The sequence below is a fragment of the Leopardus geoffroyi genome, chromosome C2 (genome assembly GCF_018350155.1).
Source record: "Leopardus geoffroyi isolate Oge1 chromosome C2, O.geoffroyi_Oge1_pat1.0, whole genome shotgun sequence".
Taxonomy (NCBI): Eukaryota; Metazoa; Chordata; class Mammalia; order Carnivora; family Felidae; genus Leopardus; species Leopardus geoffroyi.
Genome location: NC_059333.1, coordinates 141,211,380 through 141,232,329, shown reverse-complemented (window position 1 = coordinate 141,232,329; position 20,950 = coordinate 141,211,380).

The window sequence follows — 20,950 nt, the reverse complement described above, 5'->3', positions numbered from 1 at the left end:
CATAGGATTTTTTAATTAAATTGGAAAGTTATGGGGAATACTACGAAAGTGACTGAGTGCTATGAGAATAATTGAAGGGCCTCACCTACTCTAGGTATCATGCAAAGTCGCCTAAGAAATTAACAGATAGACTAAATCCTAGAGTGTGGTTAACCAAAGTGAAAAGGGAGAAAAGAAGCATTCCAAACGAAGGGAATAGCAAGGCCTGAGATCCTGAGGCTGAGTGGAGCTTAGTAAGTTAGACACATCACAAGAAAGCCCACACACCTTGAGTAAAGAAAGCTCAAGATGACACAAACTGGGGTCTAGACAGGGGTAGGATCTGACAGTCCCTAAGTGGGCATCCAAGGCAGGATTTTAGGTAGAGAAACGAGGTGATAAGATTTGGATTTTAGGAACACTCTGGTTGCTCTGGGGAAAATGGATTGGTGGTGGCCGAGGGCAAGGGTAGAAACAAGGAGACTGGTTGGGATGCTACTGAAATCCAGAAAGGAAATGATGAATTGGACTAGGGTGGGGACTGTGGAAACCAGCAGAAGTAGGAGGACTCAGGATGTATCAGGAAATGGTATCAGGTATATTTCTAGGAAACATTTGCTGACGACAAATGGTTGATTCTACTAATTCCACTTTCTAAATATATCCCAAATCTGTGCTATATATAAATCCTAAATCTTCTCCTTTGTATGTTCATGCATGTGCACATATGCATCTGAGGCAGGGAGGGAGAGCTGGCACATGAGGAGTCACTGAGGTAATTATTTAACTTTGCTGTAAGCCATGGCTATTATCTCCAATATTAGCTCTAGACTTCTATCTTGAGAAGCTTACTGGTCTTGGGGCACTTGGGTGGCTCAGTTGGTTAAGCCCCCAACTCTTGATTTTGGCTCAGGTCATGATCTCATGGTTCCTGAGATGGAGTCCCATGATGGGACCATGGTTCCTGAGATGGAGTCCCAAGCGAGGAGCCTGCTTGGGATTCTCTCTCTCCCTCTCTGTCTCTTCCCCTCCCCCGGTCATGTGCACTTGCTCTCTCTCTCGCTCTCTCTCTCTCTCTCTCTCTCTCAAAATAAATAAACTTTAAAAAAGGAAGCTTATTGGACACTAGGGGACTCTAATGGGAAGATGACTGGACATTGGATGGATAACTGCACCCAATTACATTACTAACACTGGAAAAAAATAACTGCAACATGTATTATATTGCCCATGGTGGCATTACATTTGTATAAAAGGAGTAATCAGTATACATAAATCCAATATTCTTATCTAACATGATTGAAAATGAAGTACACTGTTTTATCAAAGACAGATCAAATATATATTACTAGCTTACCAAAAATGGACACATGGCAACATTTTGGAATGTAAGTGTTCCTGGGAGATAGAAGAACATAAAGATATCTATTTCTCACCATTTGACCTTGGAAAAATTAAATTAACACCCCTGAACATCATTTGTTTCATCCGTAACATGGGGATAATACAACCCACTTCATAGAATTCTGCTGTTACTTAAATATATTACATTAGAAACTATATTAAAGCTTTTGCCATGCAGTAGGCATAAAAGAAATGTAGCTAAGACATTTAGCCCATCATGATTGCAGATATTAATTATTCTGTTATAATTTTTCAGACTGGCTGAGAGTTCTAGTTGACCAAACGCTGGATCATCCAGCTTTCACCATATGTGTTTTTAAAGCTGACTGTGGTATTTGGAAATGACTAACTTTGGAAAATTAGAAACTTGGCTGTTTAAAGTCAAGTTTGTGGTACATGTTGTGATCTCTGGTATATGCATACACCCTGCTAAACAATCCTTAGAATTCCTATTTCCATCTTTGCATTTTTAGTCAATGTGAAAAGCTACCAAATATTACCAATTTATGGAGCTTGCATAATGCCAAAAAGTTTCCACCAGAAATTATGCCACTGAATTATGCCACATTTCAAATGTTATGTTGAAATGATGTAACAGTCTGAACAAAAAGTTTTCAGAGCTTATTACTATAATGCAAAGTTCATGTATGTATAATTCATATATCACTAGTCTGCTTAGACAGCCAAGATGACAGCTTAAGAGAGTTTAAGTTAACTGTGTAATAATGTACTCTCACTTTATATATACACGCAAACTTAAAAGTATATCTCTTTGGCTCTGCAGTTATTAAACTTATTATCTCATGCAATTGCTAACTTGTTAAATTATGATTATCTTAATATTTTATTTATAGAAATTAAAACAATAATCAAAACTTATATTGGATATTTGTATTCTGAGGTTTGGATGTTTGATGTCAGATTCAAGTAAAAAGGTACATTTTTGAGATAGAAAAATGCATAAAGACTTGTGGATAGCCTTTAAAATAAATTTCTGTTGTATCACTTCTTCATGCTTTACTGTAAAAATGCCATTCCCACTCTCTTGACTATAGATAACATATCATATAATAAAGAATAATATAACCAATTTTTTGAAATTTTAAAATTTATTTTGAGGAAGAGAGCTAGAGAAGAGGGGCAGAGAGAGAGAGGGAGAGAGAAAATCCCAAGCAGGCTCCACACTGACAGTGCAGAGCCCAACATGGGGCTCAATCCCATGAACCGCAATATCATGACCTAAGCCAAAATCAAGGGTCAGATGCTTAACCAACTGAGCCACCCAGGCACTCAGGGCAGGTAGAAATATTTTGAGACACATAGGTAACTATCCAGTTCTGGAACATATCTTGTCTTCCCCTGGAATCTGTGTGAATTTTCATCATCTTCAGGCTTGAACTGGCTACCTTCTGCCTCTAAGCTCAACTGACATACATACTCTATTCCCTAGACTTCAGATATTATCTTTATAAGGATAAAACCCAAATCTCTATTTCTAGATTTAGCTTTCAATATGTTCCAGTCTCCAGTTTCTTAATACCTACTGAACATTTCCAAATAGGTATCATGGGGCGTCTCAAACTCAATATGTCTAAAACGGAATACTTTCCCTCCCATATCATCTTAATTTCGATTAATGGTGTATCAATTTTACAGGTAACCCAGCTCAAGATTACATACTTATCATTGATCTTTCCCTTTTATCTTCTATATACATTCAAATGCCAAGAGCGTTAATGAAGTCAAACATATCAAAGACAGAAAAATACCACCCCAGTGAACTCTGGTCTGGCCAGACTCTTTGTGGAATAATATATCTGATTCTAGGTACCTTATATTTGGTAGCATATTGACAAATGAAAAGGCATCTAGAAAATGGTGAATGTTCGAAATTATATGGGAAAACAAGATGTTTGTCACAGAGAAGAGAAAATACAAGGGTATGTTGCAGTTTATGAGATATAAAATTTAGCTGTAAGAGCAATGACCAAGATGCATATTTTTATTTTTTTTAAGTTGATGTATTTATTTTGAGAGATAGAGATTGAGACAGAGCATAAGTGGAGGAGGGGCAGACAGAGAGGGAGAGAGTGTGAAATCCAAGCAGGCTCCATGTTGTCAGTGCAGAGCCCGACACAAGGCTCAAATTCTTGAACCGTGAGATCCTGACCTGAGCCAAAATCGAGACTCGTATGCCTAAACTACATCCTTAAGATGCAAATTTTTAAAAGAAATAGCTAGACTGGTTATGAGATACATGGCCCTTTACCCAGACGGTGAATTTTAAAAAGCTAGATTGTTGCATGAGGAGGGATAACATGTGAAGCAATTTCTTTGGAGAGAGCTATCCTGCCAGTTTCAGTTCCCTCATTCCAAACCCAAGCCTAATGTGCAGACCTCCATACCTCTGTGGGGAGAGCTCTATATGCATTTCCTACATCTAGAAGATAGAGGGACTTGTGCCTGTCATTTGGAAAGTTTACAGTGCTCTACAACAGTCCAGCAAATGGCTGTCTAGGAAATACCTGTATCTGTGTCAATAAGAAGGTCAAAGGGACTAGATGAATTACCTTTGGAAACTGAACCTGAAGTTATATTGAAAGGTATTGTCACAGGGGGGTGGCCCATCAGGATGAGAGCCACCAGTACTAAAAGATAATGATGTGTACCATCAGGCACCATACAGTAAAATCTTGGATTGTGAGTAACTTGTTCTGCGAGTGTTCCACAAGATGAGCAAACATTTCTAATAAATTTTAACTTGATAATTGAGCGACGTCTTGCAATATGAGTGGTACATGAGGTCAAACATCACATGATCACAACCGAAAGCCAATGGTTCTTGGCTCCCTTTGATATAAAAGTGTTCTGGATCACAAGCATGTTTCCAGAAAGAATTATGCTTGCAAAGAAAGGTTTCACTATACTTGAAAGAGTTAATTGAATTAAAGAAATCGCATAAACTAGCTACATTAAAGGAATTTCAGTGAGTGGACCCAAAAGGGAATCTGTAAACGCTTGTTACTCCAAGCAAGCAAGGTCCATAGTCTAATACCACCAATATAACCTGGGAGCTTATTAGAAGTGCAGAATCTCAGATTTCACTCCAGGCCTACCTAATCAGCATCTTCATTTTAATGAGATCTGCATGTAATTCACTGCACTTGAGACTTAAAAGCGAGGGCAGGGTGGTACCAGTGAGGTAGGCACTTTGCTGTTCCCTCTCAAATTCTTTTCCTCTCCCTGCTTAGAGCTGGAGACAGCAGTTACAGAATTGAGAAGATGGGCAAGAACAGAGCGAAAAAGCCTGCCACCCAATGCAGAAGGCAGAAGGGTGGAGGCCAGGAAGATTTGCTTCCAATGAATACTGAAGGATCAGTGAATATATTGATTAGACACTACACCACAGGATTGGGTCTATATTTAGAACTTACAGTGTCTATAGAATATTTTATTTCCTGGGGTGCCTAGGTGGTTCAGTTGGTTGAATATCTGAGTCTTGATTTCTGCTCAAGTCATGATCTCACAGTTCATGGGTTCAAGAACCACGTCAGGCTCATCGCTGACAGCACAGAGATTGCTTGAGGTCCTCTCTCTCTCTCTCTCTCTCTCTCTCTCTCTCTCTCTCTCAAAATAAATAATAAAATAAACATTTTTGAAAAAAGAAGGTTTTATTTCCTGAGATTCACAAGCAATGTCATGGGACTATTCTGGCAGGGGTGGAGCATTACCTCAGAGCAGACCTGAAACAAAGTGAGAGACAAAGAGGCAGCAGCTCTTTGAAGAACGAGTCCTGGAGTTTCTGGTTACTACTCCACACTGGCAACAGTCATCTCCTAACATTGGGATGATTATCATGTTAAAAAGCACTGGGGGCCAATTGGTGGATGTTACTAAGAGAGATTTTGCTTAGCAGATTATGAGGATCTTCTGTCATTGCTAAGAACTGCTAACCAGAAAAGAGATCCACACTATCATACTACTGGAATGGCTCAGTTAGAGACAGAAATGATCCTCCGACACCACACGTTATAGTGAGGCTTTCTCCTTTGGGTGGAGGTAAGGTTTACGTTGATGCTTAGGTTTTATGATGTGTGCTGTGATACAGTTATGCCCTGGAGAATACGTAAAATCAGCAGGGCTGTCTGCTTCTATATCAGGCACCGAATCTATTACCTAGGCTGCTTGACTTTTTATGTCTATAGCTCTTTACATTTTTCCAGCCCTTTCCCTGATGTCAGTTTGTCAGCTACCAGCTCTCACTTGCTACCCACTCATTCTTAATTTGCTGTTTCTAATTGTCTGTGGGCTGCAAAAACATATGGTCCAGCTTGAGAGAGCTATGTACAAACAAAGAAAATAAGCTTTGCATGTGAGGTCCTTTCCTGTAGAGAATTTGGACTCTGTGTCATCTACCTGGCCACTCAGGGTCTTCTCTGCTTATCTTCTGGTTCCGGTTAACTGGTTCAACACGCAAGTTATGTAGCTACAGGAGACAACTAATTGGCATCTGTACATTCAGCAAACCAGGGGGCGCAGGGGAGTGGTGGTTTAAGCTGCTCCAAGCATCCTTGAGTGCATGTAGCTTAATATATGAATCACAGATCTCTGGGTACAAATTCAGATTCTACTAGTAGAAGCCAATAATCACCAGGAGATCCTTAGCCTCCAAAGCCTTATTCTTTTCATGTTTACAACGGGTAATCATACTTACTTTGCAGGGTTGTGGGAAGTAAATGAGACAATGTTTATGGTGCACCTAGCCTGTTTCACTAGGCACCCAGTAATTTTTAGTTCCTTTTCCCCACTTAACTTTACCTTTTCTTAACTCTTGGCACTACAGTGCATGTGGGATACAAATAAACCGAGGTATATGTGGAGGGATGCAAAACCATGTCTTAAAAGTAGCAATTCAGAGACCAGAAACTGTTTGCTCTGGATAAGCAAAGACTCAGCAAAGAACCGTGTCTTCAAAGATTTGAAGGACAGAGTAGGGGCAGAGAGAAAAGAAATTCCTCCTCTTTATTTATTTACTTTTTAATAATAATTTAAAAAAAATTTTTTTAATATGAAATTTATTGTCAAATTGGTTTCCATACAACACCCAGGGCTCATCCCAACAGGTGCCCTCCTCAATGCCCATCACCCACCCTCCCCTCCCTCCCACCCGCCATCAACCCTCAGTTTGTTTTCAGTTTTGAAGAGTCTCTTATGGTTTGGCTTCCTTCCTCTCTAACTTTTTTTTTCTCCTTCCCCTCCCCCATGGTCTTCTGTTAAGTTTCTCAGGATCCACATAAGAGTGAAAACATGTGGTTATCTGTCTTTCTCTGCATGACTTATTTCACTTAGCATAACACTCTCCAGTTCCATCCACGTTGCTACAATAGGCCACATTTCATTCTTTCTCATTGCCATGTAATATTCCATTGTGTATATAAACCACAATTTCTTTATCCATTCGTCAGTTGATGGACATTTAGGTTCTTTCCACAATTTGGCTATTGTTGAAAGTGCTGCTATAAACAATGGGGTGCAAGTGCCCCTATGCATCAGCACTCCTGTGTCCCTTGGGTAAATCCCTAGCAGTGCTATTGCTGGGACATAGGGTAGATCTATTTTTAATTTTTTGAGGAACCTCTACACTGTTTTCCAGAGTGGCTGCACCAGTTTGCATTCCCACCAACAGTGCAAGAGGGTTCCCGTTTCTCCACATCCTCTCCAGCATCTATAGTCTCCCGATTTGTTCATTTTGGCCACTCTGACTGGCGTGAGGGGACATCTGAGTGTGGTTTTGATTTGTATTTCCCCGATGAGGAGCGATGTTGAGCATCTTTTCATGTGCCTGTTGGCCATCTGGATGTCTTCTTTAGAGAAGTGTCTATTCATGTTTTCTGCCCATTTCTTCATTGGATTATTTGTTTTTCGGGTGTAGAGTTTGGTGAGCTCTTTATAGATTTTGGATACTAGCCCTTTGTCCGATATGTCATTTGCAAATATCTTTTCCCATTCCGTTGGTTGCCTTTTCGTTTTGCTGATTGTTTCCTTTGCTGTGCAGAAGCTTTTTATCTTCATGAGGTCCCAATAGTTCATTTTTGGATTCTCTCCTCAGCTATCCTTTCTGGTGACCATCACCTCATGCGAGGCAATCACCATCTTTCGTTCAGGCCACTGCAGCCTCCTCCATGCAGGTCTCACTGACTCTTCTCTTGTTCCACCCACCTCCAGTCCATTCTCCACACAGCATCCAGAATGCCCTTTTAAAAACACCCAGCTGGCCGTGCCTTTCCTCTTCAAAAATTCTTCAGGCTCCCTTTGACAAAAGCCAAGCTCCTTAGCACCCAAGGGCACTTGTATCTGTTGTGCAACCTCATTTTCCTCTGCTTCCTTGGGCTTTCTCTCACCTGTTGCCCCCCTCACTTGCACATACCTCATGTTCATCAAAACCAAACCATGTGAATTTCCTTAGAGATATTTATCTGTCTCACTCACTTCATGCCTGTCTGCCTGGAACATTCTCCAACTTGCCCAGGAGGTGAAATGCTTGAAATCAAGTTATCTTCTCTAAGAAGGCTTCCTGTTCTGTTCTGTGCCCCACCTTCTACCCAGAGCTAAGCACTGCCTGTGTTACTTTTATATCCTATGATCAGTAGTGTGTCCTATTTCCATGCCTACCTGTGTGTCTCTCTCCTTGGCTGTGTGAGCTCCCTCTCCACACACATTCTGTCCCTTTCTCTAGTGCCAGTACAGGACCCGGGGCGGGATGGGGGAGAGGTCACCACGTCAACACCACAGCACTTAAAACCTTAAGCACAGATTGATCTGTTAGCAGGACTCTCAGCAGTAGATACAATTCTCGTGATGCCTTCTACCTTAAGGATTTACTATCTTCCGATTATTATGGTGTCTTTTAAATTTGTAAGACCAAGCCACTGAGTTTGTTTAATTTGGAAATACTGCCATAAAGTGGAAGGATTAGGTCAGAATAGAGTTTCTCATTTTTAACGTGCACAAGAATCACTGAGGAACTCTTGTCAAAGTACAGATTCTGGGGGCACCTGAGTGGCTCAGTCAGTGAAGTGTCCAACTCTTGCTCTCAGTTCAGGTAATGATCTCATGGATTCATGAGACTGAGCCCTGCATCAGGCTTTGCACTGACAGCACAAGAGCCTGCTCATGATTCTCTCTCTCTCTCTCCTTCTTTCCCCGCCCCTCTCCCCCCACCAAATAAATCAATAAACTTAAAAAAAAAAAAGTACAGATTCTGAACCAGAAGGTCTAGGATGGGATCTGAGACTCTGACTCTCACAAGCCCCAAGGTGAGGCTGATGATGCTGATCCCCAGACCATCTTCAGTGACAAGGATTTATAGATTATCAGATTCAACTGGGGTTTGCTGGTTGGGTTTCAGATAAAATTGAAGCACAAAACCTCAAAGTTGATGTTTTAAAAATCCAAACCAAAAAACCCAAACAAAACAAAAATCAGTTCAATTATGACATCTGTGATAGAATGATAGAAACTGCTTTCCAAAAAGGGTATTTTAAAGTAACACTTCAGAAAACCAAATATTGAGTAAGGCAGGAAGTTTAAAACATGTATAAGATCTATAAACCTGTTAAAAAGGACTTTTGATTGATTGATTTAAATAATTCTTTTCACGGAGTTGGCAGACTATGTGTTGAGGTAGAAGTTCAAAGAGACTAAAAAGCTTTAAAAAAGTTACCAAGTGTTAATTTCTGACTATTAAAGTTGAAGCTTTTGATTTCAGTAGAAAAGAAGTTCAGTAAATTACTTGTTTTTAAAAAAGAAATAGAACTCTTTCTCCTCCAGAGGTTTCTATGGTTTCATTTGATTCATTTGCTATTAATAAATACATAAAAATGGGCTTTGAAACACAATGGACACTAATTAGGAGGAGAGTAACAAAAGGTTCAAATAATTTAAAAACTGAAAAATTGGTTTATGCTCCTTGGGTCAATGACTCATAAACAGAAAAGCTATGCAAAATATTATTCATTTATGTTGCCAGGTATTCAAGTGATGAAGAAACACAGATCTTCTGCTGTGGGAAATTCTTGGCCAGGCATAAAGAGATAGGGAGCTGTAGCATAGGGAGTGTATCACTTATCAGACTAGAATGATAGCAGAGCTGGTAAACCCATTCAGGGTGCAAAAGCCCATATGCTTTTCATCAGGCACATTTCTGTGAATTAACTGCTACCATAAACATCTCTCGTATGGAGCCAGTGCTGACATAAAGGCTTTAGTCAGCAACACTAAGCTGCAAACAATATCATTTTGTGATGGCCTTACACGGATATAAGGACACGCCTCAACATCCAAAGAACAATACAAACATTTATGGGAAAATGCCACATGCTGCCATCTCCCATCAGTGGCAAACGCGAACTCTATCAAAAGATGTATACTTTACACATTGCTGTGAAAGCTAAGAGTTTCTAAAAGACATCACTATTGTTCTGTTCTTACACAGATTAATTGATCCCACAATGGGTTCCCTACTCCAGGAAGAAAGTATTTATTTCCTCAACAGAGTCATGTATGTTTTCTCACAGTGGTTTGTTGACATTGACAAACACATTCGCTATGGGATTCAAGAGTAAAATCCCCCTCCTCTTTAAGCCAGACTACTCTATATGCCCATAATGAATCCTGTCATGACAATGCCAAGTGTGATTCTGTTCCAAACTTCTGTCATCTTCTTTGGAAAGCCTTCCAAACTGAGGGCCAGGAAACAATGATTATTTCTAAAGAGACTGAATTTACTTAATAGCATCTTGACAGATGGAAAAACCAAGAGCGTTTACGAAAGACCACACGAGATTTGAACTGTAGATATCCCTAAAACACTGATGTTAGGAAAAAAATATATAAAAATAAGATTTCTTCCTCAATACGAATGCAAAGCAGTCTCCTTCATTTTTCCCCAACATCTAAGTCGGGAAACTAGAGCTTCTTTCCTCAAAGATCTGCTCCCAGAGGGATAGTCTATCAAAATCATGAAAATATGAGCCCTGCTTCTGCCCCATAAAATGTGATGCTTACACAAGTCATATTTTTTCCATTAGAAAACATGGGTGTATTTTACTCTTTGAAAACAATCTTTTTCATTTTCTTTTTTTCACTGTCCAGCAGAAGGGATTAGCGTGTGTCTTGTCCTCCCTAGGAATGACATTAGCACAAAAGCTTATTAGCTTAGTTAGCTAAGGCCAACTAAGGAGGGTAAAGCCATGAATTCAGTCTTGGGAGAGAAAAGGAAAACTTAGTTTGAGTTTCACAGTCTAAACCCTCAGGTCAAATTTGAACACCCAAATCTGTTGTTCCCAGACTTAACCTACACCTAATAGTCATTTGGACCTCTTCCCAAAGTGGCACTGAGTCAGCTGAGGGTGGCCTGATGAATCTTAACCACTGCCCCACATGGTGCTGATGCAGGCAGTCTGGGACCTTGCTTTGGAAGACACTGCAAGGTCACTGGTCTGTCCAAAATCACTTGAGTTGGGGACACAAATGGCTAGAGAAGACAGTAAATGCAGCGCATAGCAAAGCTACGGTCCCCACTGAACAAACAGCATAAAGAATGATCATCTTGGAGTACGAAAACATTTAGGACAAATCAGAGGGGAAATAGCTCTTATTGATTGAGATCAGAACGTGCTGCTTAGAAATGAATAATAAACTCATTTTACCCAGTTCTTTGCTTAAAGATTTTTCTAATTAGCAAACCCAGAGAGAGCTGTCAGTTTTGTTCAGAACTGGAGCAGTTGGTTTAAGCTTTATGCATCAACAGTTCCAGGAACTGTTGGACTAGAGGTATAAATAGAAAGCAATAACAGAAGCAATATATCATAAGAGTTAAAGCAAAGTATTTTAAACAATTTATTATCTTGGCGTGGGGGGAAGAGTGGGTGGTGGGTGTAGAGTCAGAGATTTGGCTCTGTGTACTTTTATCATAGCTGCAACAATCAAAGGAAATGTCTGGATTTCCGGATGTTCCTCAGAAATTCTGGTCTTAGTGAATTAAGAAAGGTTGTATGCAGGAAGTTGATATGTACCTATCTTTGCCATCTGCTATTTTATCACTGCAGCTTCATTTTTTTTTTAAGAACAAGAATTGGCAATGACTATTGTTTCCAGGAAAAGTGGGAGTTTACAGGTGAGAGAGGGAGGGAGGTGGGAATGGGGTACAGGTGGGGCTGTAGCAAGCACAAGCTAGAAGGAAGAAGGCAGTTAAGTGCTCCATTTCCCTCTTAGGCTGACGTTTTTAGGAGACTTATTGCTCCCAAAGTGATTAGTGGTGTGAGTTGTTCGGATAAAGGTGATAAAATGGGTGAAATTGGGCCTTTGATAGATACCATAGGCTGAGTTCCCTAAACATGTCCTAAGACAAGGATGTGACACAGGAGTTGATTTAGCAGGTGATTTCAGGTTAGCACCATGGAGAACAGTCACTGGTTGAGAATGGCTCCCGGAAAGTGTTGCCTCCTAGGCGTTTCTGGTCTGCCCCACTCATGCACCAGGTGGAGTTCCATGGCCAGAGAAAACCCTCAAGGAATGAGTCACAAGAACTTAGTGGTTGGGGTGCCCAGAAATCTGGGAGCTAAGGCAATATGGGTGAGGCACCAATACTCAGGACGACAGTGGAAGTCACAGAATGGATTGTGAGTGAGTCAAAGATTGGGCATCTCCAGACAGATTGCATTTGCATGTAAAGTATCCAAGAAGGTCTTCTGTTGAGAATAGGTGTTCGACTTAAATTCATTTTCTTATTTTTCTCTATTTAAAAACCGCCTTCTAAAAGTCTATGGTGTAGTGCATAACACATAGCATGGGTGACTATAGTTAATGGTACTGTATGGTATATTTCAAAGTTGTTAGGAATAAACCTGGAAAGTTCTCATCACAAGGAAAAATTTTGTAACAATGTATGGAGACAGACAACTAGACTTATCGTGATGATCATTCCAGTGTTTATGAATACGGAATCATTATGTTGTACATCTGAAATTAACATAATGTTATATGTCTGTTATACCTCAAATTCAAAAAAGTATGTGTTCTGTAGTCAGTCTGTCCCATGGTTTTCCCCATGAAGAAACTCCATAGTCAGCTATACATAATATAATATAACACAATACCTAATGTATTTCAAAAAGACCTGCTGTGGTAGAAAATAGAAGCCACCTTATTCTATTGTCCACCTAACAGCTCCTTCGCGACCACCATCATTTAAAAAATTATGTAGATGATGCTAATATTTAGTAACCGCTGGATTATTTAATAACAACTTCTTAAAATAGCTAAGAATATCCTCTGAGTAGTTTCCTAGTAGGGAAGCTCTACTTCCTCCCATAAGGGCTGCCTAAATATCATTTTTAGATTTTCTTTCTTCCACAGTGGGCTTTGTAATTGTGGCTGGGGAAAGAGATTCTTTCAGCTTCTTCCTTCTACCCTTCCTTCCTTTATTTATTTGTTTTTATTTGTTTTTAGTTTGAAGGAGTTGGATAATTGAAAATCATCTTCTCTGAGTTTCTAGTTCCAATCTAGATTTGGAATGGAGATTATTCCAGGCTTCCAGCCCTCTCCAAGGCTTCTGACTGATTGCATTTGCATCGCCTGACTGCTGTGATATCATTTATTTCCCATATGTGTGTGTGAGGTGCTGAGGAGAGGAAGGTTGGCCGCTCTGCGGTTCCCCTTGGTGACCAGCTCGAGTTCTGTGTAGACTCTAGAATGGGATATTCCCTGGCTGCTGCAACACTAAGCCTGTGTTAACGAACTATCTGCCAAGACGGCTTGGCTGTGAGACAGATAGAATAGGGAGATAAGTCTGAGGAGACGGCTCACATAATCCTAAACCACACTTGAGAGTACCCAAGAGGATGCACTGGAGGGAAGAAGTCAGATATCAGATCCCCCTAAGTGGAAATTTCCCGAAGGACTCCATTTACTATTAACTGCTTGGTTCGAATGGAAATTCCCCAAAATACTGAGGGTCTTGGTAGAGGGCTGTATCATCTGGAAGGCTGAATATTTTAGAGTAATGGTTAGCCATGTCCCAAAAGTCAGATCATAGTAAGTCCCATAACCCCCTACAAATCCAGAAGGTTTAAAAGCGGTTATGATATAATGACCCCAGTTTCCTCATGGTACTCAGGTATAAAGTAGCCTGAGTTAACCAGAGTTTATCAGAGATTTGGTTATTCTGCTTCATTTAATTTTTGTGGTTATAAAACATTCATTTTGTTTCAACACTTTCAATTTTTTTTATCTGCTTGCCATAATGAACATCTAAAAAGCAAGCACATTTTATTATTTCTGTCATTTCGTGTTTAAAATTCATTATTATGAACCTATTATTTACCATATATTATTTTTGGTGCAATTAGAGAAGGAAATAGAATGTTAGATCCTGAATAGACACTAATGTGAGTTTATTTTCTCATGGTTTGTTCTTTATTTAAAACTCTAGGTAATTAAGAGTTGGGATTAGTAAGGATATGATAAATTGAGGGTTTGCTATGGTAAATTTACCTTATGCTCATTTGTCCTGGGGTATAAACATCTTTAGATGTGATTTTAAGAGTTTTTCAATCTTGTTTTGGTTCATTGACCGGGTTATATACATATATATTTTTAAATCTTTATTCTTGAGAGAGAGAGTCAGAGACAGAGACAGAGTGCAAGCAGGGGAGGAGGGGGGGAGAGAGAGAGAGGGAGACAGAATCCAAAGCAGGCTCCAGGCTCCAAGCTGTCAATACAGAGCCTGACATGGGCCTCAAACTCTTAAACTGCAAGATCATGACCTGAACCCAAGTCGGACACTCAACCAACTGAGCCACCCAGGCACCCCTGATCGGGTTATATTGTAAAGCATTCAAAGTCAAGGCCCTGACTTTTAATTCAATGCAGCAAATGTCTACTGAATATCTGCATGCCGGGCACCTGACTTCATTTCTTTTCTGCCTCCCCATCTTACAGGGTTTAATCTTTCAGAGATGACTCAGTACATGCGCTTGGCATACACACAAGTGAACTATTAGAACCATCCTTGTGGTGTCTGTAACTTGTCACTTTGTTTTTCTTTTACTTGCAGTTCTCATGAAAATCTTCCCAAGTCCAATTATTGCCCAGACTGCCCTCTGCTACAAGGATTATTCGTTAATTCTTTCAAATATCATAGCACTTTTGGATGCCCACGATTAATAGCCCCAGAGGAATACTTCCACTCCCCACAGCTAAGGCCCTGGCGGTGCAGAGAGATACATACATGAAAGGAATGAACTGCTCCTTTTATAAATTCCTGTGGTACATAGGGTGTACTAATACTGAGTCACACTTAACTTATTGAAAAAACTGAGGAAAAGGCTTCCTCCCTTGCCCCCCATTCTCTACTATCTGTGTTAAAACTATAAGGAAGCATAATTTCTGGAAAAAACTTACCTAGGAAACTCAAAGCAAAGCAGTTCCCTTACATGGCCGAACTAGGTCTAAAATTCTTTGGAGAAGAGGCATTCAGAGCCTATTAGCAACAGGTACAAATATAATAATCTCATCTCTGCTCCCAGGAAAGAATAATCACAAAGGTCATGTTATAAAGCCCTTTTATCCATAAAGGGTGTTTTCAAGAGTTTTCACAATGGTAAACCAGCCACTTGGAACTTGAAACACGTTTCCCTATTGAAATGATGTATAAATAGCGGAGTTTTCAGATAGAAATTCCTCCCCAGAACTTTATGAGAAATGGTTTCCAAATTCCAAATTCCAAGAATAACCAATTGAAAAAAATAATTTTAATTCCCCTGCAAGAATTAAACGTAACAATCAGCACAGAGACCTTACTGGTTCTAAGAAATACACCAATGTCAAGTCAAAAGCAAGAAGTAAAAGTGGACACGTGAAGTTTAAGGTCAAGATCAACTTTCAGGAACAAAGACAAGGCTACATAAGAGAAATGATCAGTCTAGTCAGTTATTCGGGCTTGCAGCTGTTGCCTTATTGGGCACTCAGAGCCTATATGCACAGTATACCTTACCAAACTCCTATGGAAAGTGTTCCAAATGAACAAATCTGAGAGATGAAATAAGGCCTTAAAATGGCAGTTTAGACACATGATTTAGGGTGCTGTTAACCTCGCTAGAAGATCTAAATGTCACATTACTTGAATACTACCTAATAATGTTCACTAGCATTTTCCGGTGTTTAAATGTTCACCGTGGGCTATGGTTCTTAGTAAATAACTTCCAGACTTATTCTTTCTTATTTACTCATTAAATATTTCTAGAAATCCATGATGATGAGTTTTAAGAATATAAAGAACTTTGGATGTATTTTAAGAATGACTTATAATTTTGGAAATTCCCAAGAATTCTGATTGCTTCTTCCTAAATCCCAAATACTAATATATGTCTGGAATTTGGAAATATAACAGTAACTATAATGAAAAGTAAGAGTAGTTTTTAGAACAGAAGTGCCCGTGGGGACTGTGACACATTAGCATGGGCATTAACATCTTGGGGTAAATTAAATTATGAGAACTCCAGGTTAGTTGGATAAGCTGCAGGCTCCCAAAGCACCTTTTCTTTTTTTTAAGAAAACACTTTACCTTAATTGTCTCAGTGTCTTTCTCTCTCCTAGGCTTTAAGCATTGTTGAGTATAGGAGTTAGAGCATCTCCTTTGTCACTAGATTCCCTAGTACCTCACACCAAGTTGAGCACATTGCAGCTTCTCAGTAAATGTTTCCAGAATGAAAACTAGTGAACACATGAATGAAAACAAAAGCATGAGGAGGGTGGTGCATAGAGAGGGAAGGTGTGGGAAGTGGCTATGGGACTTGACCCGGGTACCAGGACAGGAAAGGGGAAGGAAGAAGATCTGTGCATTGAGTAAAACAGAGGAAGACCTCAGACAACGTGACGATATTGGCTGCCTGAGTACAAAGGACAATGGTCTTGAAAAGAGAGAGAAGAAAGTTGCTCAGAGAGAGGTATCCTGTACTTCACAATGCTGTCTGGAACAGCCCCAATGGATACAGGCCATCACACTGCTTCAGTAAACCCCCCCACTCCACCTTAGGGAGCTCCCACCTCCAACCCACCCTAGGCTGAACTGGACCAGATAACAAACAGAATTGTCAGGACTTCACCAAAAAAGTCTCCTTGGATTCACTTGAAAGCAAAAGCTACAGGACAGAATGGATGCTGAGGTTAGAATCTGTTGCATGTCCCGTCCCATTTGCCTCTTAGTGATGGGGTTGCAAAGTTAGGTCCAAAGTTACCAGAGTTTTTAATTTGGTTTCAGGTTTGGTGAATTTTTTTTTTCACATGCCAAAAATGAATGGCTTTGGTTGGAGACTCTAGAGAGTAGAGAAGCAGCTTAAGTTGATTGGAGATGAAGGGAAATACTTAACATTAAGGCTAAAAGCTAGATAAAGTTAGAGCTATATCCTAAGAGTCTATGAATGCCATTCTCCAAGAGTGTACCTCAGCCTCCAGGCCACTACGACTCACCATGTGGTCCATGGGCAAGCAGCAGCAACAGCATCTCCGTTTAAAAGACAGATTCTGGGGCCCCAGATCTTCAGAATCAGAATCTGAGTCTTGTCCTTGACAAGATGCCCAGATTAATTGAATTTATGTTACACTTAGACAAGCACTGGTCTAGGAAATGTGGAGTCATTGAGATTTCATATGGGGAAGTATCAAACGCATTTGTGTTCTAGAAGGGGGATTACAGAGAATGGATTAGGAGACTAGTGTGGAGGTAGAGAGCAATTACAAGGATATTCCAACAATTTAGATATGAAAGGCGGTGGGTTTGGCCATCAAAATGAGATGGGAATAAAGAGGAAACATCTAGAATTAAGATTTATTTAAAAGGTAGACTCAGCAGGACTTGGAGACTAATTAGATAGGAGTTTTAGAGACAAGAGGGGAGTGAAAGTAAGGTAGGTGGTATCTAGGTTGTCTCCCGAGCAGACTGAAGTGGCGAATGGTACAACCCTCTTTAAGCACAAGAATAGAGAAAAGTAAACAAATAAAAGTACCAAAAGGAAGAATGATCATTTTAGCTTTGGACATATTGGCACCTTATGTGTGCTAGAAAGCAAGTGGAAATTCTGATCAGAAAACTCCACAGCATCATTATGAGAATTAAATAGGTATTGCAGCAAAAAGACCGGTGGCAAGTCACAATGCACTACACAAATACATATAATAGTATTTTAAACAACTCTTCAACTTTTTTCCTCTGTGATTTTTTATATTCTGATTTTCATAAGGTAAGAAATGATTAATAGGCTTAATTATTGCCCTTGGGTTTTTTTTTATTTTTTTAACGTTTATTTATTTTTGAGAGAGACAGAGTATGAGCAGGAGAGGAGCGGAGAGAGAGAGGGAGACACGGAATCCAAATCAGGATCCAGGCTCTGAGCTGTCAGCACAGAGCCCAACGTGGGGCTCGAACCCACAAACCACGAGATCTTGACCTGAGCCAAAGTCGAACACTTATCCAACTGAGCTACCCAAGTGCCCCTTAATTATTGTCCTCATAAAACTTTAATTTGGAGTCTAACAGTAGATTGAAAGCTGAAAACCAGTGACAAAGTTAGGAAGTAAGAAACCTAGAAGATGGGGAATAGTGAATGGTGGTTTTAGCACTGACTGAATGAGGAAATGGGTACACAATCAGAAGTCACTGATAGTATGTGGTGTAGAGCTACACTGTTCAGTGTGGTAGCAACTAGCCACATGTGGCTATTGAGCACCTAAAATGTCACTTGTTAAATTGAAATGTGATGTAAGTGAAAAATATGCACAGGAGTCAAAAGACTTAGTATACAAAAAGGATATATTATTGTTAACATATTATTAACATTGATTTCAAATGTTGCTCTCCATGTATATGGCTCCCATTTGAGCCCTGCATTATATTTCTACTTAACAGTGCTGGAACACAGCAGGGCTATGAAACAGTTATTGAGTCCCTTGGTTCTTGCATGTCCTCTTGCATATGCCATCACCTGTGTCATGTGGACTGGCTTGCCAAGGGTTTCCAGTTCCATGTTGATTTTCTTCTTTGCTCATTGCTTACCACCAATAAGTAGTATAAGTAATGGAAGGACATGGTCTATGATCTGCCAAAGTCTCTTGGGCAGATCTTCTGCCCTCTTCCAGTATAGCCTGTCTTTCAATTTGTCTGCCACCATGAATGACTTCTTGAAATTGGGTCAAGGTGATTAGGGTTGGAAGGAATCCTCAGGATAATCTAACCCTACACCCTTTGTTTATGGGTGAAAAAATCCAGAGGTCCAGAAATGTCAGTAAATACACCTAAATTACATATTTTTCTTTTACTACCTAACACTTTTCCCCAGATGGGAGCCACTGACCTAAAGCAAAGTTTTATCTTCAGAGTCAAGTGGCTGCACAAAGATGTGAGAGGGGTTATAATGCAAATTTGGCCACTTCCTTGCAGATGATGGGAAAAAAGCTGAGGAATTTGTTTTATGAAAATTCTGCTTCATCTGGAGAGTTTGCTTAGAAGAGGAGAAATTAATCATTTGCAGAGTTGGGAAAAGATTTATGGGGAAAATGTGGGAATATGGACAGGGAGCCAACAAGAGATGAATCCAAGTTTCCCAAGCAGCAGTGAATGCTTTGTCTCTATTCACACATCATAGTAAGCCGTAGGTGTTCAAACAGAAAATATTACTAAAAGAAACATGTAGAAGCCTTACTGACCAGTGTTTCCTCCTTTAGATATAATTTTTTTAATGTTTATTTATTTATTTTTGAGAGAGAGAGAGAGAGAGGGAGAGGGAGGCAGGGAGGGAGGGAGGGAGGGAGAGAGAGAGAGAGAGAGAGAGAGACAATGAATGAATGAATGCATACATGCATGTGCAGGGGAAGGGCAGAGAGACAGATGGGGAGACAGAGAATCCCAGGCAGGTTCTGTACCATCAGCATGGAACCCAACCCTAAGAACCATGAGATCATGACCTGAGCCCAAATCAAGAGTCGGATGCTTAACCAATTGAGCCACCCAGGCACTCCTCTTATAGATATAACTGATCAAGGCTAGTAGATTTAATTTGGCTATAGACTAGGAAAACATGTGACACCTCTGTGGTCCACCAGTTGTTCAAGATCATAATCAGACCATCTTTCCCCTGGCTGAAAGAAATTTTGAAAATACAAGTCATAATAATTTGCTAGGGCTGCTGAAATCAAGTACCACAAACTGTGTGGCTTAAAAAAGAAATGCAATATCTCACAGATCTGGGGGCTAGACTTCTGAGATCAAGGTGTCAGCAGGGCCATGTTGCCTCTGAAACCTGTAGGGGAGAATTTTTCCTTGCATCTTTTTAGCTTCTCCTGGTTTCCTGGCAATCATCAGCATTCCTTGAGTTGTAGGTGTAGCACCTCCATCTCTGCCTGTCTCATTACATGATGTTCTCCCCTCGTGTGTCTGTATCTCTGTGTCTCCTCCCTCTTCTCGTCTACACAACAGTCATATGGGAGTAAGAGCTCACCTTACTCCAACAAGACCTCATCTTAAATGATTACAACCACAGCAGCTCTCTTTCCAATTAAGGTCACATTGTGAGGTGCTGGGGGTTAGGGTTTAACATATCTTTTTGGGGGATACAATTCAACCATATATGATATTTGAATAGAAACTTTACCAAGACTTTGGGTCCAAAGAAGATGCCATAAACCCATTTCTCCCTGCCTAGTAAAACCATCAACTGTGGAAATAATGAAGAAAAGGTAACTCTAAAAGGTGTTAGAACAATGCCAAACTGTGTTGGGACCCCAGAACTGGATGAAAACACAGCAGCTGGATGTCTTACATTTCTCCACTCAACAGAAAAAAATGACTCAGACTCTACATTTTCTGACCAAACTAGCAAATGAAGATAGTCTAAATAGTTTAATTTCTCCTACAGATCAAATAGACCCTCTGACAACACCAGGTAAGCCTCCAATACCACTCAAAAGGGTTAGCAGTTGGGAGCTCCACTACCAAAAATGGCCAGGAGAAACATTCTCTTTTCCACTGGGCCTGAGACTCTCCTCTCCAACTGAAAGACACTGAGGGGACCCAGCAGCACCAAGAGGGATCTCACCAAAACAAACCTGGCCATAAGTCTCATTGCTTTCCCAGGCCTGGGACTCTCTCCCTCCACCAGAAGCATGGGATGGCCAGTGGGCACCATTGTGGGAGATCTTGTGACAAGCTCCTGGTCCAAGAAATGCTCTCCATTTCCCACAGGCAGGAATACCACCTTTACTACAGGGGCCTGGCCAGGGAAGCCTCTTTGATCTTATAAGCCTGAGACCCCCTCTCCCGTCCTGAGAGAAATCCACTGGCTCAGTATGTAGAAACCCCTCTCATATCTTAGGCAGCTTCAGTGGGGACCGACAGGGTCCCAGTGGCACCAGATAAGCACACCAAAATAATACCAGAAACACTTTAAAAATCAAACTGTCATTAGGACCACAGTCCACAGATGTAGGCCAGGACTGCAGGATAAACCTACAC